Genomic DNA, 18,839 nt, shown 5'->3' on the forward strand with positions numbered 1-18,839 from the left:
TTCTATTACATCGCATTGATGAAACTGAGGAAGAACTCATTGCTTAAGTAGAGTCCCCTATAATTTTCTAAATGAAGCGGTGATCTGTTTTCGTTAGTGTGGGATCCATTCTTTATTAGACTTTTTCCTCCATATCTTAATTATCGTGTTTCATTGGTCTTCCATTTCATAATCTCTGGTTTGTTCTTCTTTGCCTCACCCCCATCAGATCAGTTTGTGTCTATATGCTGATAACTTATAACCTTTGGCTCTAGGTTAAAGGGGACTGTGGGCCATATTTATACTTTTTGACGCAAAACTGCGCTAACGCAGTTTTGCGTCAAAAAAATTAGCACCGGCTAACGCCATTCTGAAGCGCCATGCGGGCGCCGTATTTAATCAATGACGTTAGCCGGCGTTAGCCGCCGGCGCTGCCTGGTGTGCGTAAAAAAAAACGACGTACACCAGGCAGCGCCGGCGTAGGGGGATATGGAGCTTGGGCGCCAAAAAATGGGGCAAGTCAGGCTGAGGCAAATTTTTCGCCTCAACCCGATTTGCACCATTTTTTCCGACTCCCAACCCCCATAGAAATGACTCCTGTCTTAGCAAAGACAGGAGTCATGCCCCCTTGCCCAATGGCCATGCCCAGGGGACTTCTGTCCCCTGGGCATGGTCATTGGGCATAGTGGCATGTAGGTTGGCACAAATCAGGCCCCCCTATGCCACCCAAAAATAAAATGAAAAATACTTACCTGAACTTACCTTAATGTTCCTGGGATGGGTCCCTCCAGCCTTGGGTGTCCTCCTGGGGTGGGCAAGGGTGACAGGGGGTGTCCCTGGGGGCATGGGAGGGCACCTCTGGGCTCCTTCCGAGCCCACAAGTCCCTTAACGCCTGCCTTTTCCAGGCGCTAATAAACGGCGCAAAAGCGGCCGTATGTCATTTTTTTTGACCCGCCCACTCCCGGGCCTGAATTTTGCCCGGGAGTGTAAATACGGCGCACATGCCTCGGAGTCAATTTTTTAGACGGGAACGCCTACCTTGCATCTCATTAACGCAAAGTAGGTGTCCACGCTAAAAAATGACGCAAACTCCATGGACTTTGGCGCTAGACGCGTCTAACGTCAAAGTATAAATATGGAGTTAGTTTTGCGTCGGAATTGCGTCAAAAAAAACTAAGCAATTCCGGCGCAAACGGAGTATAAATATGCCCCTGTGTCTCTTTAGGTCTATAAAAACCGCGAAATTGTTAACGTCGGTTTTAGTAGTGATTCTTGATTAGAAGGAACATGTGAACCGCCTATCCAGGTGGCCTCATCTCAACCTCTTGGAAAGCAAGAGCAACTGATATTTTGTAATAACAAGTGTGACTCCTCTCCAGGCCCCTTCTTTGTTGTTGGTTGAACATTATTCTCTCAGTCATGGAGACTTACCCCGTAAAAGCACCTGACTATATATTACAGCAGACAGACATCAATTCCTTTAGAATTATATATCCTCCCAACTTGTCTAAGAATACTTCCAAGAACCTAAAACACAAATTTCTCAAATCCCACAAGAAATTCTAATCTCTGACCCTTGCTTCTATGCAAAAAAGGAACTATAATAAGTGATCTTATATTCCAAACCAAATGAAGAGCACAATGGAGGACAACCTTGCTTTCTAGGCTCCTGATCACTACTTTCAGCAAAATACCACATGGGCTCAGACTCTCAGGGGCATATTTATACTCCGTTTGCGCCGGAATTGCGTCGTTTTTTTTGACGCAATTCAGACGCAAAACTAACTCCATATTTATACTTTGGCGTTAGACGCGTCTAGCGCCAAAGTCCATGGAGTTTGCGTCATTTTTTAGCGTGGACACCTACTTTGCGTTAATGAGATGCAAGGTAGGCGTTCCCGTCTAAAAAATTGACTCCGAGGCATGTGCGCCGTATTTACACTCCCGGGCAAAATTGACGCCCGGGAGTGGGCGGGTCAAAAAAAATGACGTACGGACGCTTTTGTGCCGTTTTTTAGCGCCTGGAAAAGGCAGGCGTTAAGGGACCTGTGGGCTCGGAAGGAGCCTAGAGGTGCCCTCCCATGCCCCCAGGGAAACCCCCTGTCACCCTTGCCCACCCCAGGAGGACACCCAAGGCTGGAGGGACCCATCCCAGGAACATTAAGGTAAGTTCAGGTAAGTATTTTTTTTTTTTTTTTTTGGGTGGCATAGGGGGGCCTGATTTGTGCCCCCCTACATGCCACTATGCCCAATGACCATGCCCAGGGGACAGAAGTCCCCTGGGCATGGCCATTGGGCAAGGGGGCATGACTCCTGTCTTTGCTAAGACAGGAGTCATTTCTATGGGGGTTGGGAGTCGAAAAAAATGGCGCAAATCGGGTTGAGGCGAAACATTTGCCTCAGCCTGACTTGCCCCATTTTTTGGCGCCCAAGCTCCATATCCCCCTACGCCGGCGCTGCCTGGTGTACGTCGTTTTTTTTTACGCACACCAGGCAGCGCCGCCGGCTAACGCCGGCTAACGTCATTGATTAAATACGGCGCCCGCATGGCGCTTCAGAATGGCGTTAGCCGGCGCTAATTTTTTTGACGCAAAGCTGCGTTATCGCAGTTTTGCATCAAAAAGTATAAATATGGCCCTCAGTAGCTTCTTCCTTTCCTTGCAGAGCAAATGCAACCATCTCATTATATAATAATGGGACTATCCCCATCCAATCCTCAGATCGCAACCTAGGTATTTTTATGAAATCTTCTCCATCATTAAAAACTCCTTTACCATTATCAAACATGACCCCTCATAAGGCTGTTTTGAATTCCCAGGCATCCCACAGGATTCCACAGAAGTGTCCTCTAGTATTTTATCCATATTAAGTGCCCCACTCCTTCCCGCCCTTGCTCCCCCATGGTACGTGACACTCATTACACCAAATCACCATCACCAACTTTTGAATTTGAGTCCACATCAATAAACGTACATACTAGATCACACCCTTACAACACCTCGAGAGCAGTGATCACAGAGTCACACAAACATGGAAATAATCATATCACTGCGATGATCCCTTTAACTGATGAATACCCCCTCGGCGACACATTGATTGCGTTCAGAGGACTACTTACACCCCAATTCAAATCTCCCTCCATGCTTGAAAACCCGAAACAGGACAGTACCACACAACATAAGACCCCAGCATCCCACCTAACCAGTTCTCTAGCTCTACACCTCCCACCCTCATGCCTCACTCTACCGTCAACTAGACTGCCACCCTCCTGACTCTCCTAGGCCAACAGCATGCCAACACCAAAGCCTTGAGCACCCCCCCCACCTCAGGGTTCTCTGACCCAAAAAACTTGACCACCTGTGCTCATTCTTCACTGGAGTCCAGACTGGACAATATCACACATAACCTACAACTACTGAAGACGGATGTAAAAAAACTATTAATTATCACCTCTGAATTGTCGAACAACAGTTGGTGCAACAAAACTCTGGTGAAGAATAGACACATCCATGTCCTAGATAATAACTATTTCTCTAAAGCACAATCACACCCCACACCTAATGCAACCTCATCTATCTCTACACCCTCCCAACTGAGATGGAGAGCGATACTTTACCCCAACTCTCACACTTGATCCTTCAGACTGAATGGTCCTCTCTCAGATAATTACATTTACTCCCTCCTTCTCTCATATAATTCTACCCCTCCCAGTAACAAAGTCGATTTGGATCAAATTAAAACTATTCTTACAAACCCACACAGAGAATCAAGATCCAATCATAGAGCTTTAAACATATCTAAACCTAAACAAGTGCCCATCACTCAAGATACCTCGTCTGCCATGAAACCATTCTTGAAATGCATGCCTCTCAACTGCAGATCAGCGGTAAAACATGCAGCTGACATCGTGGACATCATCCTTGCGCATGAGCTGGACCTTCTTGACCGAAGCACGGCTAAATGACTCCTCTACACCTATCCTTGAATTACTAGTTCCGCCTAACCATGACATCATAAGGCTAGATAGATCCAGCGGACCAGGAGATGGAAATGCTTGCATACATTGTAACAATCTCTCAGTGAAACAGTCACATACCATTTCCCTATCCTCATGTAAATACTTATGCATTGATATTTTGAGCAACAACAATACATTATGCAAACTGCATACGTTCTACCACCCACCAGCAGATAGCACCACATTCATGGAACAAATCATTGAAATTATCTCAAATAATACTGCACATCACTGCACCCTGATCTTCCTCATGTTTTCAATCTCCACTGAAATGACCCATAAGACCCAGTTGTTAACAGCCTTAAATCCTTCCTTGTAGACTTCAATTTGACTCAATTCTGCGATAGTCCCACCCACGAACAGGGTGCAACTTCAGACCTCATCATTGCCAAAAGTAGTACCATACAACTGGAATGTATCATACCTTGTGACTGGACAGATCATCACTGTTTCACCTTTCACATCTCAGAGCTAGTGAGGACAAAAAAGCCACAGCTAAGGAATCCCTAACATTGGAAAAGGAGCATGTGTAACATAAGCATGAATGATCTGACATCCCGCAGAAATACCATCTTGCCACCTTCCGTGGATATGATGGATGTCCCTGTGCTCACTGAGAATTACAATAACTCCATTCAGAACATTCTTGACTTGATAGCACCTCTGTAGCTAAAAAGAATGTCCACCAGAGAATCCAAAAAATGGTTCAACGATAGCCTAATTCAGAAAGACATAAGCTCAGACTAGCTGAACGTTCGTGGAGACTCTCTGCATCCCTAGAACACCTTAAAAACTGAGATCTCAGAGTAACATCTACAACAAACACTTCCAAAGTTCTAAAACAATTTTCTTTAGAAGCCAATTGGCTACAGCTAGAAATTGCCCAAAAAAATAGATTGCGCTTGTCAGTCTACAATCCAAGAGACAACCAAACCCTTTCCAGGTGGGCTAAAATGCACATCCAAACTGTGAGCAGTTTGCCTCCTTCTTCACAGAAAAGACAAGAAATATTGAAAAAGATTAGTGGTCAACTAGGGAGCACCTGACTTTCATACCTCATATTAGCAGCCCTCCACCACTGATTGGTGAGACACAAAGTTGCTCAGTGCACACCACATAAACTATGCGCCATGGAACATTTTCAAAACCTTTAATGAAAGAGATATTCTTAAAATTCTTACAACATTAAAACCCTCAAACCATTTTAGTGACCCTCATCCAGCGAATATCTTCAGCAAGATAAAAATGTCCTTACTCCCTCTTTGGACCACGATTGATAACACATCACTACTTCAAGGAGTGATCCCTGAATGCCTTAAAGTGGGGCAGGTTACCCCATTTTGAAAAAACCCACAGCAGATGAACAAGACTCAAACAACGTCTGCCCAATCACCAATATTCCGACCCTGGCAAAGCTTCTATAGCAATCACATTTCAACCACCTAGACCAATTCCAATCTGGATTCCGCCAGAGCCAAAGCACTGAGTCGGCACTCACACACAGATGATGACGATCTAAAAATGTTGGATGAGAATGAATTTTGCCTTCTAATCCTCCTCCACCTCTCATCAGCCTTTGATACGGTAAACATGACAGCCTCCTAGAACAACTTGAACGTAGGATGGGTCTATTTGGTGCCGCCCTTAAATGGTTTGCTTTTTTTCCACAACAGAACTCAGTGATTCAGGGTAAATACGTCCTTATCTAACCCCACACTGGTCGTATTAGCAGTCCAAAGGGGTCCACGCTCTTACCCACTCTTTTCAATCCGTTCATGGAACCTCTAACCAAACTGTTGGATTTATCTGACATTTACTATCACATGTACGCTGGTGACACACAATTGTACCTGAAAATCTCCTCCCCAAAAGAAATTAGATTTATCGACACAATCTTACAAAAAAATGACAACTTGCTAACTTATAACAACCTCAAACGTGATGCTCTTAAAATGGAATTACTCTTAATCGCCCCACCCAATCACTCCCTGGACATTGCAGAATGGATGAAACAACTAACAGCTCTTAACTGCATACCTCACATTATCGATTCAACTAGACCTCTGTGAATAACACTTAACAAGAACTTAAACATGCAGGAGCACATTAGCGCTGCCACCAAAGGAGCAACGTGAATGTCTTCAGAAAAATGAAGCTCTTCCTACCACCTGATAACCTCAAGTCAGCTGTTTATGCCCTAGTGATCCCTAGGCTGGAGTATGGATAAGCAACCTCAGCGGCCTTCCTAGATCTAAGCTGGCAACACTAAGGGCCTTCCTTTATTCTGGTGCTAGGCTCATCATAGAAACTAAAATAAACAATCACATCACATCTGATCTGAAATCTCTAAAATGGCTCACATATGAGGTGAGGATTCATTTAAAAATTGCCTGCATTACCCACAAAGTTCTACAATTCGACACCACGAGATACCTTGCACAAAAACCTGAGTAATCTGGTGGCTTGAGAGTATCCAGAGGCACTGGTTCCTTATTGCTGAAACCATCTAAATGCAATAAAAAGAAAGCATGCAACTGTGCTTTCTCAAGTATTGGTCCAAAGAATCTAGAATGCCCACCCCTGAAATCAGAATGAACTCCTCAACAGCCTCTTTCAAGAAAGAAATGAAAATGATTCTGACAAACACATTTTTGTCATAAATCTCATGATTCCTATTTGTCTGGTCTTGGGGATGGTTTTCTCTGTAGATTCAGTTTTCACCCTGTTTTCGCTGTTGATTATGCTTTTGTTTATGCCACCTGAATGCTGAACATGTGTCAAGCGCTCTGATACTCGAATGAGTCACGTTCGTGCCATATAAAACATTTAAATAAATTAGATAAATAAATAAATACATAACTTCATACCCGTAGGCAGTGAGCCAGTAAGGTGGTGTTTTGGTCATTAACAGCCCTTCGGTTTTGTTAGGGTTTATTTTCAGCAAGTTAGAAAACATCCACCAGCTTTCCATATTGTGTAAGGTTCATACTTGCACTCAGATTAGACATCATAAATGTGATTTGAGGTGTAGCCCACGTGCAATTTCAAACTGACCCCAGGTTCTGTAGGAGAATGGATTAAAAAGCAGTGTGGACATGATTGTCACCTATAGGACATCAGAGTTCAATTGTTGAGGTGTGGAATGAAAAGGTGGTAACTAAGTGATCTGTTAATGGTCAACTATAAATGATATATCTGATGATGACTTAGCAGCACAGCCCCAACCCCAATTGTTCTAGATTTTTTTTCAGGATGCAAAGATATATGGTATTGAAAGTTGTTGAGAGGTCTATTATTACAAGTGCCCCAACACCCCATTGAAAACATGCATCAAAGATCGTCCAAAACCAGTTAGATCACCAGCTCTGGATTGTGTTGTGTCTATCATCTGGATAATGAGGTATCCAAAAGACGGTCTTTGTCAAATTGCTGAAATTGTTTAAAAAACATTTCTTTCCAAATGTTTACCAAAGCATGGTAGAGAAGAATTGTCTGAAAAGTGTTCCGATGTGGTGGGCCTAGGGTGAATTTTTTTTTAGTATCTTTCATAGTAGAATGTCTTCACATGATAAGAAAAATACTTTGTCCTAAAGAAAAGTTGAACAAGTCCAGCAGTTTAGTTTTGAGAAAGCGGAAAAGAGGTTTCATTAATTTAGCTAGGTATAAGATGATCACATGACATTTTGTAACAGTGGCATCAAGATAAGCCCCCACAATTTGTTAGAAAAAGTTTAAAGTAATCACAGATTGAATGTTATGAGTTGTCACAGTAATGTTACAAGCTGTGGGAATTTTTGACTGCTTAGATGTTACCACGTATTTGTTTAATCAAAAGAGGAATTTATTTAAAATATTTTTATTTGTGTTTTTCCTAAGCAGTATACAACACTTAAACAATTATTATTCACTTTTATTTCCCACCAATCCAGTGTTTGACAAACAACAATAGGACACATTACATATATATTTTTGATCAATTTTCAGCATACATTCATTGGATGTTGTTGAATCTGGGATGTTGTTGGTACTGGGTTTCTGGGAATAATTGTGTTCGGTAGCTTCAAGGATACTTGGCCTCTTCTCTCCCCCTTCATCTGTGGTTAATCAAAGTTATTTGGAGTGCTGTACGATAGCTGAGGAAGCTGTAGAAGACACTAGTTCAAAAAATCGTTTCTTGTCTTCGCTGGTTATACATATATAGATTGTAGATATGATTATATAGTCAGTTATTTTATTTATATAGGTGTCCCTACACTAGTGTCTTTGTTCTCTGTGCAATTCAAATTTGAGAGGTTATATCCAAAGAAGTTGTATTGAGATTGTTTACCCCTTTGCTCTGCTAAGAAAAACACAAAGTGAGGGGAGGAAAGCTTGAAATAATTTAAACACTGCTCATTACTTGAGTGGAAGTCCAGTCTATGTTTTTGGTCCTCTGTTGCTATGGCCAGGGGGGAAACATTATGTAAATGTTTTTTGGTTCTGCTCAGATAGGAACAGCCCAGCCATGTACCCTGTCCATGGAATACAAAGAAACACAGACTGTATTCAGTCTTTTTTGCCCATTCCAGTGAGGTGCTGATAGCATCCTATTTCCATTCAGCATCAGATCCGTCATCTGATAAACCCACTGAATTTAGGAACTTTCAATGAGAAGAAGAAACATGTTAGAATGCTTGAATAAATATATTGTAGTAAACATTTCAGGCCATTGTTGTTATATATGTATGTGTGAAGGACTGCATTGGATAAATTGATGTGTGCAATAATGTCAGCCAATGTCCAGGTGAAGGCGTTTGCCAAAACGCGTTGACATTCGGTCGGAACACCGTGTTTGAGACTTTGCTTTGAACCTATATATACATTTTTTTACGACAATAAACAGTGGACGAATGATTCCTTTCTGAGATGTTTTGGATAATCCATCTATTCCTCAGCTAAATAGGATCCCTAGTACATTGTGCAGCCGTCTGGTGATTATACTTTTCACTGGGTTTTGGATTATATATATATATATATATATATATATATATATATATATATATATATATATATATTTCTCTATTTAGCATGGACAGCAAAGCGCACTCGAAAAACAGGAATGTTTAAAAATTAAAGTTTTATTGGCAACACGTTTTGATCTTGGGATCTTTCTCACAGCCATTTCGGAAACTGTGCTCCACACTCCTTTAAAAACATTTTGCTCCCAACAATAAAGTAAGAAAACAGACTTTCACATTCACAATGAGTGAAGAAAAAAGATACATGTCCCCATGAACAGTTTGCCTGATGATTGAAAACAATATTAGAAAAACCAATACCAACATTTTTCACTATCCATAATAATGGCATTATCAAAATAACGAAATCATTGAAACATAAGTGCATACATTCATAATCCCAATTACATTAATCTGCAAAGTTATTATACCTACAAATGGTAAATACAGGTACTGTCAAGTGGCCCTTATCATACTATCATTAACATCTATTCTTAGCCACTGAAAATTTATCAGATTCTGTTATGATAAGTACAAAAATATAAATACCTCAAAAAAAATACACACCACAAAAGGAGTGGTAACCACCAGCCCTACCACACAAATTAATCTAAACCAGATTATATGGTCCCTTATATTTTTTGTGCATCTTCTCATTATGGAACGACTACTATCTCTCAGCCAATGTGAACAAAAGGTTCCCCATCTGAATTTAATCCTCCTGGAATGCGACTGTTCAAGTGGATAATGTATTCTAACTCCAAAATCCTGAGTTTCTTCTCCTTGTCTCCTCATCGTTTTCTAAGGCTGACCTTGTCAACACCATAAAAAGGCCAATCATCAGTATTCCTGTTGTGAACCTGTGACCAATGTCTCACCACAGGGTAGCTCTGGTTACCATTTCTGATGGCCCGCATGTGTTCTAATACCCTCTTCTGAACCAGAAAAATCATGTTTCCTACATACTGTAAGCCACAAGGGAATACTAGTACATAGACACAAAAGTCAGACTTTTCCCATTGGTAGCGAGTAGATCTTAGTATTTTTACTTGCTCTACAAGCTTTACAATAGGCACATTTATAGAAGCCATGTTGTTCTGTCAGCTACCCTCCCACATCCTTCCTAGGAGTCAAATTACTGTGTACTAGCATGTCTCTAAGAGAAGGTGATTTCCTGTAAGTGACTGAGGGATTTGATGAATGGTCGCTGCCAATCACTGGGTCAGATTTAACCAAATGCCAATGTTTATGAATAATCCTTCTAATCACATGTGATTTTGCATTATTAGTGGTGATGAGACAAATGTAATTAGATCATTTATTCCTTTTAGCTCAAGGAAAGAGAAGTTAACCTCTAGTGCTTAGTTTTACCTTCTCCTTGGCATCATGCCAAGGTAAAAGAAGTTGCACAGAAAATATGAGGGAACATATAATCTGGTTTTGAAGGTTCCTTTTGTTTGGTACAGCTGGCATTTATCACACCTTATGTGGTGTGTATTTACTGGAGATATTTATATTTTTGTATTAATCATAAAGTTTGTCTTCTAACTTTATTGTTGGTTGTAAAATGTTTTTCAAGGGGAGTGTGGCACAGTTTCCGAAATGGCTGTGAGAAAGATCACAATGATCGAAACGCGTTGCCAATAAAGCCTTCTTTTTCAGACATTCCCGGAGTGTGCTTTGCTGTCAGTGCTAAATAACAGAGTTGTTTGTGTATTTAGGTGGGATCCTGGCTTTCCGTCTGGTGCACCAGCCTCACTAGGTGGATGTGACCGGCCCCAGCTGGGTCTTTCTATATATATATGTGTATATATATATATATATATATATATATATATATATATATATATATATATATATGTATATATATATATATATATATATATATATTCGCATATATATATGCCTATGTGTATACATATATATATATCAAAATCTGTAAAGCATTTTTTTATCAAAGTGAAAAAAGGTATAAATTTTGGAGAGACCTAGGCCCAACTTTTCCACCTAATGTGACTCATCTAATATATTTCCACTTAATAGCACTTTGCAATCTATACTTCTTTTATTAATGCTATTATTTATGCTTGTATTGTTTGACTGATATTCGCACCAGTAAATGTGCTATTTGCCCCGCTGCTTCAATGTGCCAGAGGGTTAAAAGTCATTTGAGGGCATTTCTTATGACTTTTTTCCCGGGATGTCACGTTGTATGCAAATTAGAATGAATGGCCTCAAACATTGCCTATACCCGGGGCCAGAGAAATCTTAAAACTGCCCCTGCATGTATATGATGTTAAGTATAAAAAATCTATACTTACCTACACATACTTACGTTAACAATGTTTTGGTAGCAAATATTCTGGCTACCACATTTTTTAGCACAATATTTAAAAATCAATATACTAGTAATATCCCCTGTGGAGGAGATTGGCAATGAATCCTGATGGATAGTCTTAGTGCAGTTTGAGAAAAAACAAAATGCCACCTCCTTGCTTGTTGGGGATATATTGAGGTGTATACAACTGCTTGGGTTCCCAGGTGTGTTCTGTGTGTTCACAAATGTTGTGTGTGGCTTCTCTGTATTTTTTGTCTCTGCTAGATGTTCCATTTGACAGTAAATGCAATTTTTGGTGTTTCGTTTGTTCTAGGTGTGTATGGTAAATATTGCATTCAGCAAATATGACATGTAGTATATTTCCCATGGAGGATCTTCTGGACATGATAAATAACCCATGCTATGTTTGTCACATCTCATATACACCTTGCATGCTAAATACTGATTCAAAAGAGTGTGGACAAAAATCATGTGTTTTTTGCCAATGCGCTCATGCTTTACTAATGTTGACACAAACTTGTATTCAGGACTCCTTTGTATCCCTTTTCCTTAAATGAGGTGAACTTCCAATACCTAATCCCTGATAGCCTCTCTGCACCCTACTTTACTTCCGGTGAAGCTGTAATGGTTTCTATTGCTGAAAGCCTGTGATGGCGATCAGGCTCCTTCAGAGTACTCTGTTATCTGAGACACGCATTTAATAGAATTTGATAAAAGCTCATGATTGACAAAGTAGTAGGACATCATCCTGGCAACAATTATAAAAACATATCTTACACAATAGGTCCTGATTAAAAGGTGGGTGGACCAGGATGGGCTATGTGCTAGGAAGTAAATGCCATTCTGATTGCCTTGGATTTTGGTGTGATATTTATTGCATGTGTCAGAGGGCCACAAAGCAATCAGGAGCTGGCCTTTTACTCCTGATGTCCCAGGGACAGACTTACAATGGGACCTGACCAACTGGGCCAAGTACCCCTTCAGCACTTGACTCTTAGTAGTAGCGTGGGGCAAGCAGTCCAAGGTTTCTCAAGGGAATGTAGATGCAGGGGATGAGCACAGGCTCACAACTCAAAATATGTTCAATAGCAACACTAAAAGACAGCCCACTCAAATACTTTCTGTTATGAAAAAAGGAATATTTATATACAATGTAAAATACAGAATACACAAAAAGTACACACAGTCCCCAAGGTCAGGGCTCTAGTATTTAATAGGCAGGTTCCCGAGTCCCACTTCCCTCGCACTAATGTTTGCGGTTATCCTCCATTCACTACAAGTGTCATTCAGGTAAGCCCCACTAGCAGTCTAAGGGGGTATATCGATGATGGCGGTTGAACTGCCAACAAGATGGCAGAGAAGACCGCCAAATGATGACCATGGCGGTACTTCCAACAGGAAACAGCCAAACCACAGCCGGCACCGCCAGTGCGGTCAGACCACCACGGCCGACGGTAGACACCTGCAGGCCGGCAGAGACCATGTTTTGCCGGACAGATCATGTGGTTGCACACCGCCAAGCTTTCCGCCGCTGTCGCACCACCATGGAAACCCAGTCAGAAACCAACTGTATAAAAGGAGGCACTCACCTTCAGGAAGCCATACTTGTTTAGAGCCGCCATGGAACCAGAGCTACACCTCCTTCCTCTGCTCCTTCTCAACCCAACGACTCCAGAACCAGCGACAAAGATGACAATGGCAAGCTTGAGTACACCCACTTACCTGTCACTGTTGTAAATTGTCAAAGTACCTACGCACACACAACATACATATCAGGAGCGAGTGGAGAGGGTGATACTCATACGTAATCCCACACCGACACGCACACTCACAAACAGCCACATGCACACCTGCACATTCATGGTACACACCATACGGCCTTCACACACATGTCTAAAACAAACATACCAACCCCCAGATACACAGCACCAGCACAGTAACACACAACACACAACACCATCAAATGACAAAACTACAACACAATCACTACATCATTAAACATCGTCAAGTACACACAAGGACATCATACCTACAACACCCAGCACCACCGCCAGGGAACAAACACACACAACCACACATCCAAAAAATGCAGCACACAACATACTCTGCAAATACACTCCACAACATACCTGACATAGCATTCTCCACAAACACTCATGCGCACAGTCCAAGCACACAAAGGCACACAACACTGCAACAAACACATGTCAACACAAAAACCACACAGTACCAGCACTGCAACATTTCAGCAACATACACATGGCCGTCATACAGCACACCCATCACTCGTGGAAGCACGCAATGCACACAACCACACATGCTGCCCAAACAAAACAGGTAGCACAACTGTCAGAGTCACCAGATCCTTGGGGTCTGTGCACGTTCCCAACACTTCCACCACAAGACAGCTCCAATACTCTGATTAGAATTATCACAGAGTCTAAGAGAGTCCAAGTGGGGAAAAGGGGATTAGGAAGGGAACAGCTGGGAAGGAGACCTGTAGGAAGCAAAAGATTAAAACACACAATATCAAGATTATATCATATGAATCAGTACTAGATTATAACTCTAAGCATTGACGTTCTGAAATCATAGAAAACATATGAATGGACTTAAAACTACTAGGCTTCAATATTACTGGATACCTGAGAGGAAAGCAAGGAATGGTTAAATGCAATGTTCAGATTCAAAACATTATCTTTTGCATGAGGATCAAGGAAAGAAAAAAAACATTAGTATATACACTGTACATCACATCTAGAACTCTATCATTTTGTTCTCTAAAAAAAAACTGTAGGTAACATGAATTATGCACATTGTATACTTTCACAAAGATTGTAAAAACCATAGAATGATGGTGCACCGTGAATAACATAAGTTAGACTTGAGAAATAAATCACGCGTCTTACTGGCTAGAAAACCACCTCGTAAAATGTCATGAAGAGGTAGCACATTATGAACACCCTGATATTAAACACAAGAAAAGAATCGCGCTTCCTGCTGATTCAAATGTCACCATGAAAATGCCTGAAAAAGTTAGCACACAATGAATAACATGAATTACACACGAGAATGAAATCGTGAGTCTCGACGATTTGAATACCACCATGTAAATGCCATGAAATGGTAGCGCGCAGTGAACTGCATAAATTACACACGGGAAATGAATCGCGCGTCTCTCCGATTCGAATGCCACAATGAAAATGCCAAGAAATCGTAGCGCACAATGAACTGCATGAATTACACACGGGAAATGAATTGCGCGTCTCGCCGATTCGAATGCCACCATGCAAATGCCAAGAAATGGTAGCGCATAATGAACTGCATGAATTACACACGAGAAATGAATTGAGCGTCTCGCCAATTCGAAGGCCACCATGCAAATGTCAAGAAATGGTAGCGCACAATGAACTGCATGAATTACGCACGAGAAATTAATCGCGCGTCTCGCCATTTCGAAGGCCACCATGCAAATGTCAAGAAATGGTAGCGCACAATGAACTGCATTTGTCAAATGTCCACTGACATCATAAGCCAAGTATTTGAATACTACTTTACCATTCCATCAAATCACCTGTAACTCAAAGGCAGTAGTGTCATCATGGCCGAACCAAAGCACATATTTCATCACCATGCAGCACATCACTGTCTATCAAGCTATCAGTTAATGGAAATGCAGTTGACAGTTAATACCATAGCATGGCTACACCGACTACCCACCTGCCCAGTCCATCACCAAAAGCCATGTTCCATTAAAGGAATGTAATTTCTCATCACATACGAGACAGCACTTAGCCTTCCAATCACATGTCTAGCTGATCCTTCTGCACATACCTGAGACAATGGCAAAATACAGTGATGAATACACAACATGTGGCAGTCCCATACAGTGACAATCTCAATTCGATATTCCATGTCTGGAGAACATCAATGGCAATACATGTACCAGATCTGACAGGATCTTCTGCAGTCACTATTCACAGACATTGACAAATACAGCATTAGTCCATATCCTGCAACAGTGGGCTACCTAGCACCCATTATACATCCACAGACAATCACAGAGAGCATAGTTACAACAACAAACCATGGAGATCCCACAATTTTTTATGAGGGCTCATAACATTACACCTGACATGCTGAATCAGAGCCACAACATGACAACATGTATACACGTTTCACTTACAGCTGACCTGACATGTGCTACCCACAAGAAAAGTACTGACAAAACAGTTACCCCACTGAAATCCTATTTACACATGAAGGGCACAAGCACCTACATGACTGCTGTGCAACTGACTATGGGGGTTATTCTAACTTTGGAGGAGTGTTAATCCGTCCCAAAAGTGACGGTAAAGTGACGGATATACCACCAGCCGTATTACGAGTTCCATAGGATATAATGGACTCGTAATACGGCTGGTGGTAAATCCGTCACTTTTCCGTCACTTTTGGGACGGATTAACACCTCCTCCAAAGTTAGAATAAACCCCTATATATCCCACAACAGCAACGTGTTAGTGAAATGGAAGTACAGCTAAACTATTATAAGTGGCTGATTACAAGTGAGCCAAGACCAAATCCTGTCCAAACAGCACACATCAGCTAAAGTAAGTGTACAATGAATAGCCCACTACACAGTAACAGCCACCAAGTATCCTTTGAGACATGATGCATGCAGGTCATACCATATGCAGCACTCTCATAGGTATGGCATTGGCATAGCTAGAATGAACAAAGCACATTGTCCAAGGGTTAAACTGCCTTGAAACTTACCTTCATCTACAACAAAGAAATTGGGACACAATGTATATGTCCACAGGTCATTGTCATGTCAAGAAATGTAAAGGGCATGGCGCGCCGTGGTCTGCACACGAGTCGAGTTGGCTGCCTAGGGAACAGGCTGCTGTGGAGCGGCAGTCCTCTGGATGGGGGCGGTGGCGCTAGGTGTGCACAGAAGTGCCTCACATTGCATGCTGGAAGGACGCTAGGGGCTGTTGATGCCGGGGGGCCCCATAGCCGGCCGCGGGAGGCGCTCGATTCCGCCAGCAGGGAGCGCAAAGGAAACAGCGGGCTTCGATCGGAGGAAGAGCCGCTGCCTCGCGTGATCCGGAGGCCTGGCTTTGAGCACGCAGATAACTGGGGGCCTGTGAAGCCCTGAAAAAGGACATGTGCGGCGGCGATAGGGTTATCGGGCAAGAGGGGGGGCCTAGAAAGCGGCCGCACCCACGTCCATTTGTGTGCCTTCGGCCACTCTATTTCTTTTATTTTTCAATTTTTCACCCTCCAATACTACCTTCCCTCCTCATGGCTGTAACGCGGGCGGTGCCTGGGGCAGCGTTTGGAGCCCCGGCTTTGGCGCGCCCACCACCTGGACCCTGACGGAGGAGAGGGGGATGGCGGCCTGCCCTGCCTTCGCATAACTGCTGGTCCCCCGCGCCCGGGCGGTTGTTGGGGGAGCCCGTATTGAATCAGTGGCGGAGGGAGACGGCGCCTGAGAGTGGTCGCCACGAACACACCAGGACCACAGTGGAGAGGCGTGAAGGGAGGATGACCCCTGACTGATGGCGACGGAGGAGTGCCACACGGCAAGATCACAGAAACGGAGGCTGGCGAGGTGAGGAGGGGCACAAAGTGGTTGCGATACCAGGCAGTTCCATACAGTGGTTCTATGCACCTCCTGGACCGACAAGACTCTTTACCATGCGCCCTGTTGGCAGTGCAGGGGGTCCCTAATTGGACTGTCTGGAAGGAACCATTCACGGCGGTGTTTGCTGCGGTGCGAGACACCCGTACCACTATTGCTACTACCTCTGTATTGCCCTGAACCATTGGGCTGGAGCGCCAACAATACTTGACTGGCCTTCCTGGCGCTGGCCCAACGGAGGGCTCCCTGTCCTGTCGCTCCTCTCCCTGGTGGACCATAAACGATGGGGCCCAGCATCCCCCCCACTGATTGCGATTTTGGCCCATCGATCACTGAAGCCCCGGTGAACGCTCTCTGATCGTAGCCGGGATCTGGTCACTGCTTGAGAGATGACACACCTCCCCCCTCCTTCTTCTCTTCTTTTCTTGCATCGCCCGCCTACCCTCCTGCGTCTGCCGCACTTTTGGTTGATACTCTCCCGATCCTTATCAATACTGGGGAGGGTGCGATGCCTGATGGAAGGACGACAAGCAAACACCTAGGTAAGCTGTCCCGGCAACTGCTCTTCTCTGAAGCCTTGCGTCACCAGAGAGTCCCACTCACGGAGGAGCACTCCCTCATCCCACCCAGTAGCATGGTAGAATCCACACAGAGTGCGACCATGGACCGTATCCTGCAGGAGATCTCGGCGATAGGCCGCAAGCTGGAAGGTATGGACAGTGCCATGGCTTCTCTGACGGCGGAGACGAAATCCATGCGTTTGGACATAGCAGGCTTTCAGACACAAGTTACGGAACTAGGACAGCGAGTAACAACGGTGGAAACACGCATCGCCTCCTGGGTGGACAGAGACCAAGAACTCCTATACCTCCGAAGCAAACTGATTGACTTAGAGGACAGGAGCCGCAGAGACAATGTTCGCTTTCTCGGGTTCCCGGAAAATATTGAGGGCGTGGACATACACTCTTATCTACAGAAGACCATGCCCAAGCTGACTGGCATCATTTTTTACCCACCCCTGGAATTTGAAAGGGTGCACAGGCTAGGTCCCAAACAGCAAGACGATGCTAACCGCCCTCGCCCATCATAGCATGCCTGCAGCGCCATGTGCAGACCCGCCAACTATTGCAGTTGTCCAGAACGCACGGTCCATTTCGGCTGGATGACCTGGAGGTTAGACTAACGGCTGACTTTTCCAAGGAAACTAGCGAGCGTAGGAGGGCTTTCTTGGACCTTCAACCCCGTCTCCGTCAGCTGGACATGAAATACGGCTTATTTGAGCCAGCCAGGATGTGGATCACCAAAAATGGAGTGTCAAAAGACTTTTGCGACCCCGATGATCTACGGGTGTGTTTGGATGGACTTCAGTAACAGACCCAGTCTATGGACACAGAGTCCTCGATCTGGCCGCTGGACCCGCTGGGGCCACTCCCGGGTGTCGCCTCTCCCGCTTCTGCTCCTGAAGACACAGGACGGCTCGCCGCTGGTTCTCACTCTAGGGGGAGGGGCTTGGAAAGACTGACAAAGAGCTTTGACGATAGGGGTCAAATGCTACAGGCGGTGGTGATGCATACGCAGATAGCTGACAGGGACAAGTCTTGCTCACCTCTGAAACCCACCTTGATCCCCATGTGAGTACAAGGAAACATAATACCCTAGGGGTGACTTGTCATCGACGGATGCGGAGTCCCATGAGAACTCGCAGCGACCCCACTGCTGAGGCGACAGAGAGATGAGTACCTGCCTTGATCACATCACAGACGTTTCGCTTATAGATGGGCAGTTCTCTCATTGGTCTTACGTCAGCCCCACTTAGTTGCCTAGTTCTTATTTGGTTTGTTTGAAGTGCGATTAATACT

Source organism: Pleurodeles waltl, chromosome 7 (genome assembly GCF_031143425.1).
Source record: "Pleurodeles waltl isolate 20211129_DDA chromosome 7, aPleWal1.hap1.20221129, whole genome shotgun sequence".
In the NCBI taxonomy this organism is placed as follows: domain Eukaryota; kingdom Metazoa; phylum Chordata; class Amphibia; order Caudata; family Salamandridae; genus Pleurodeles; species Pleurodeles waltl.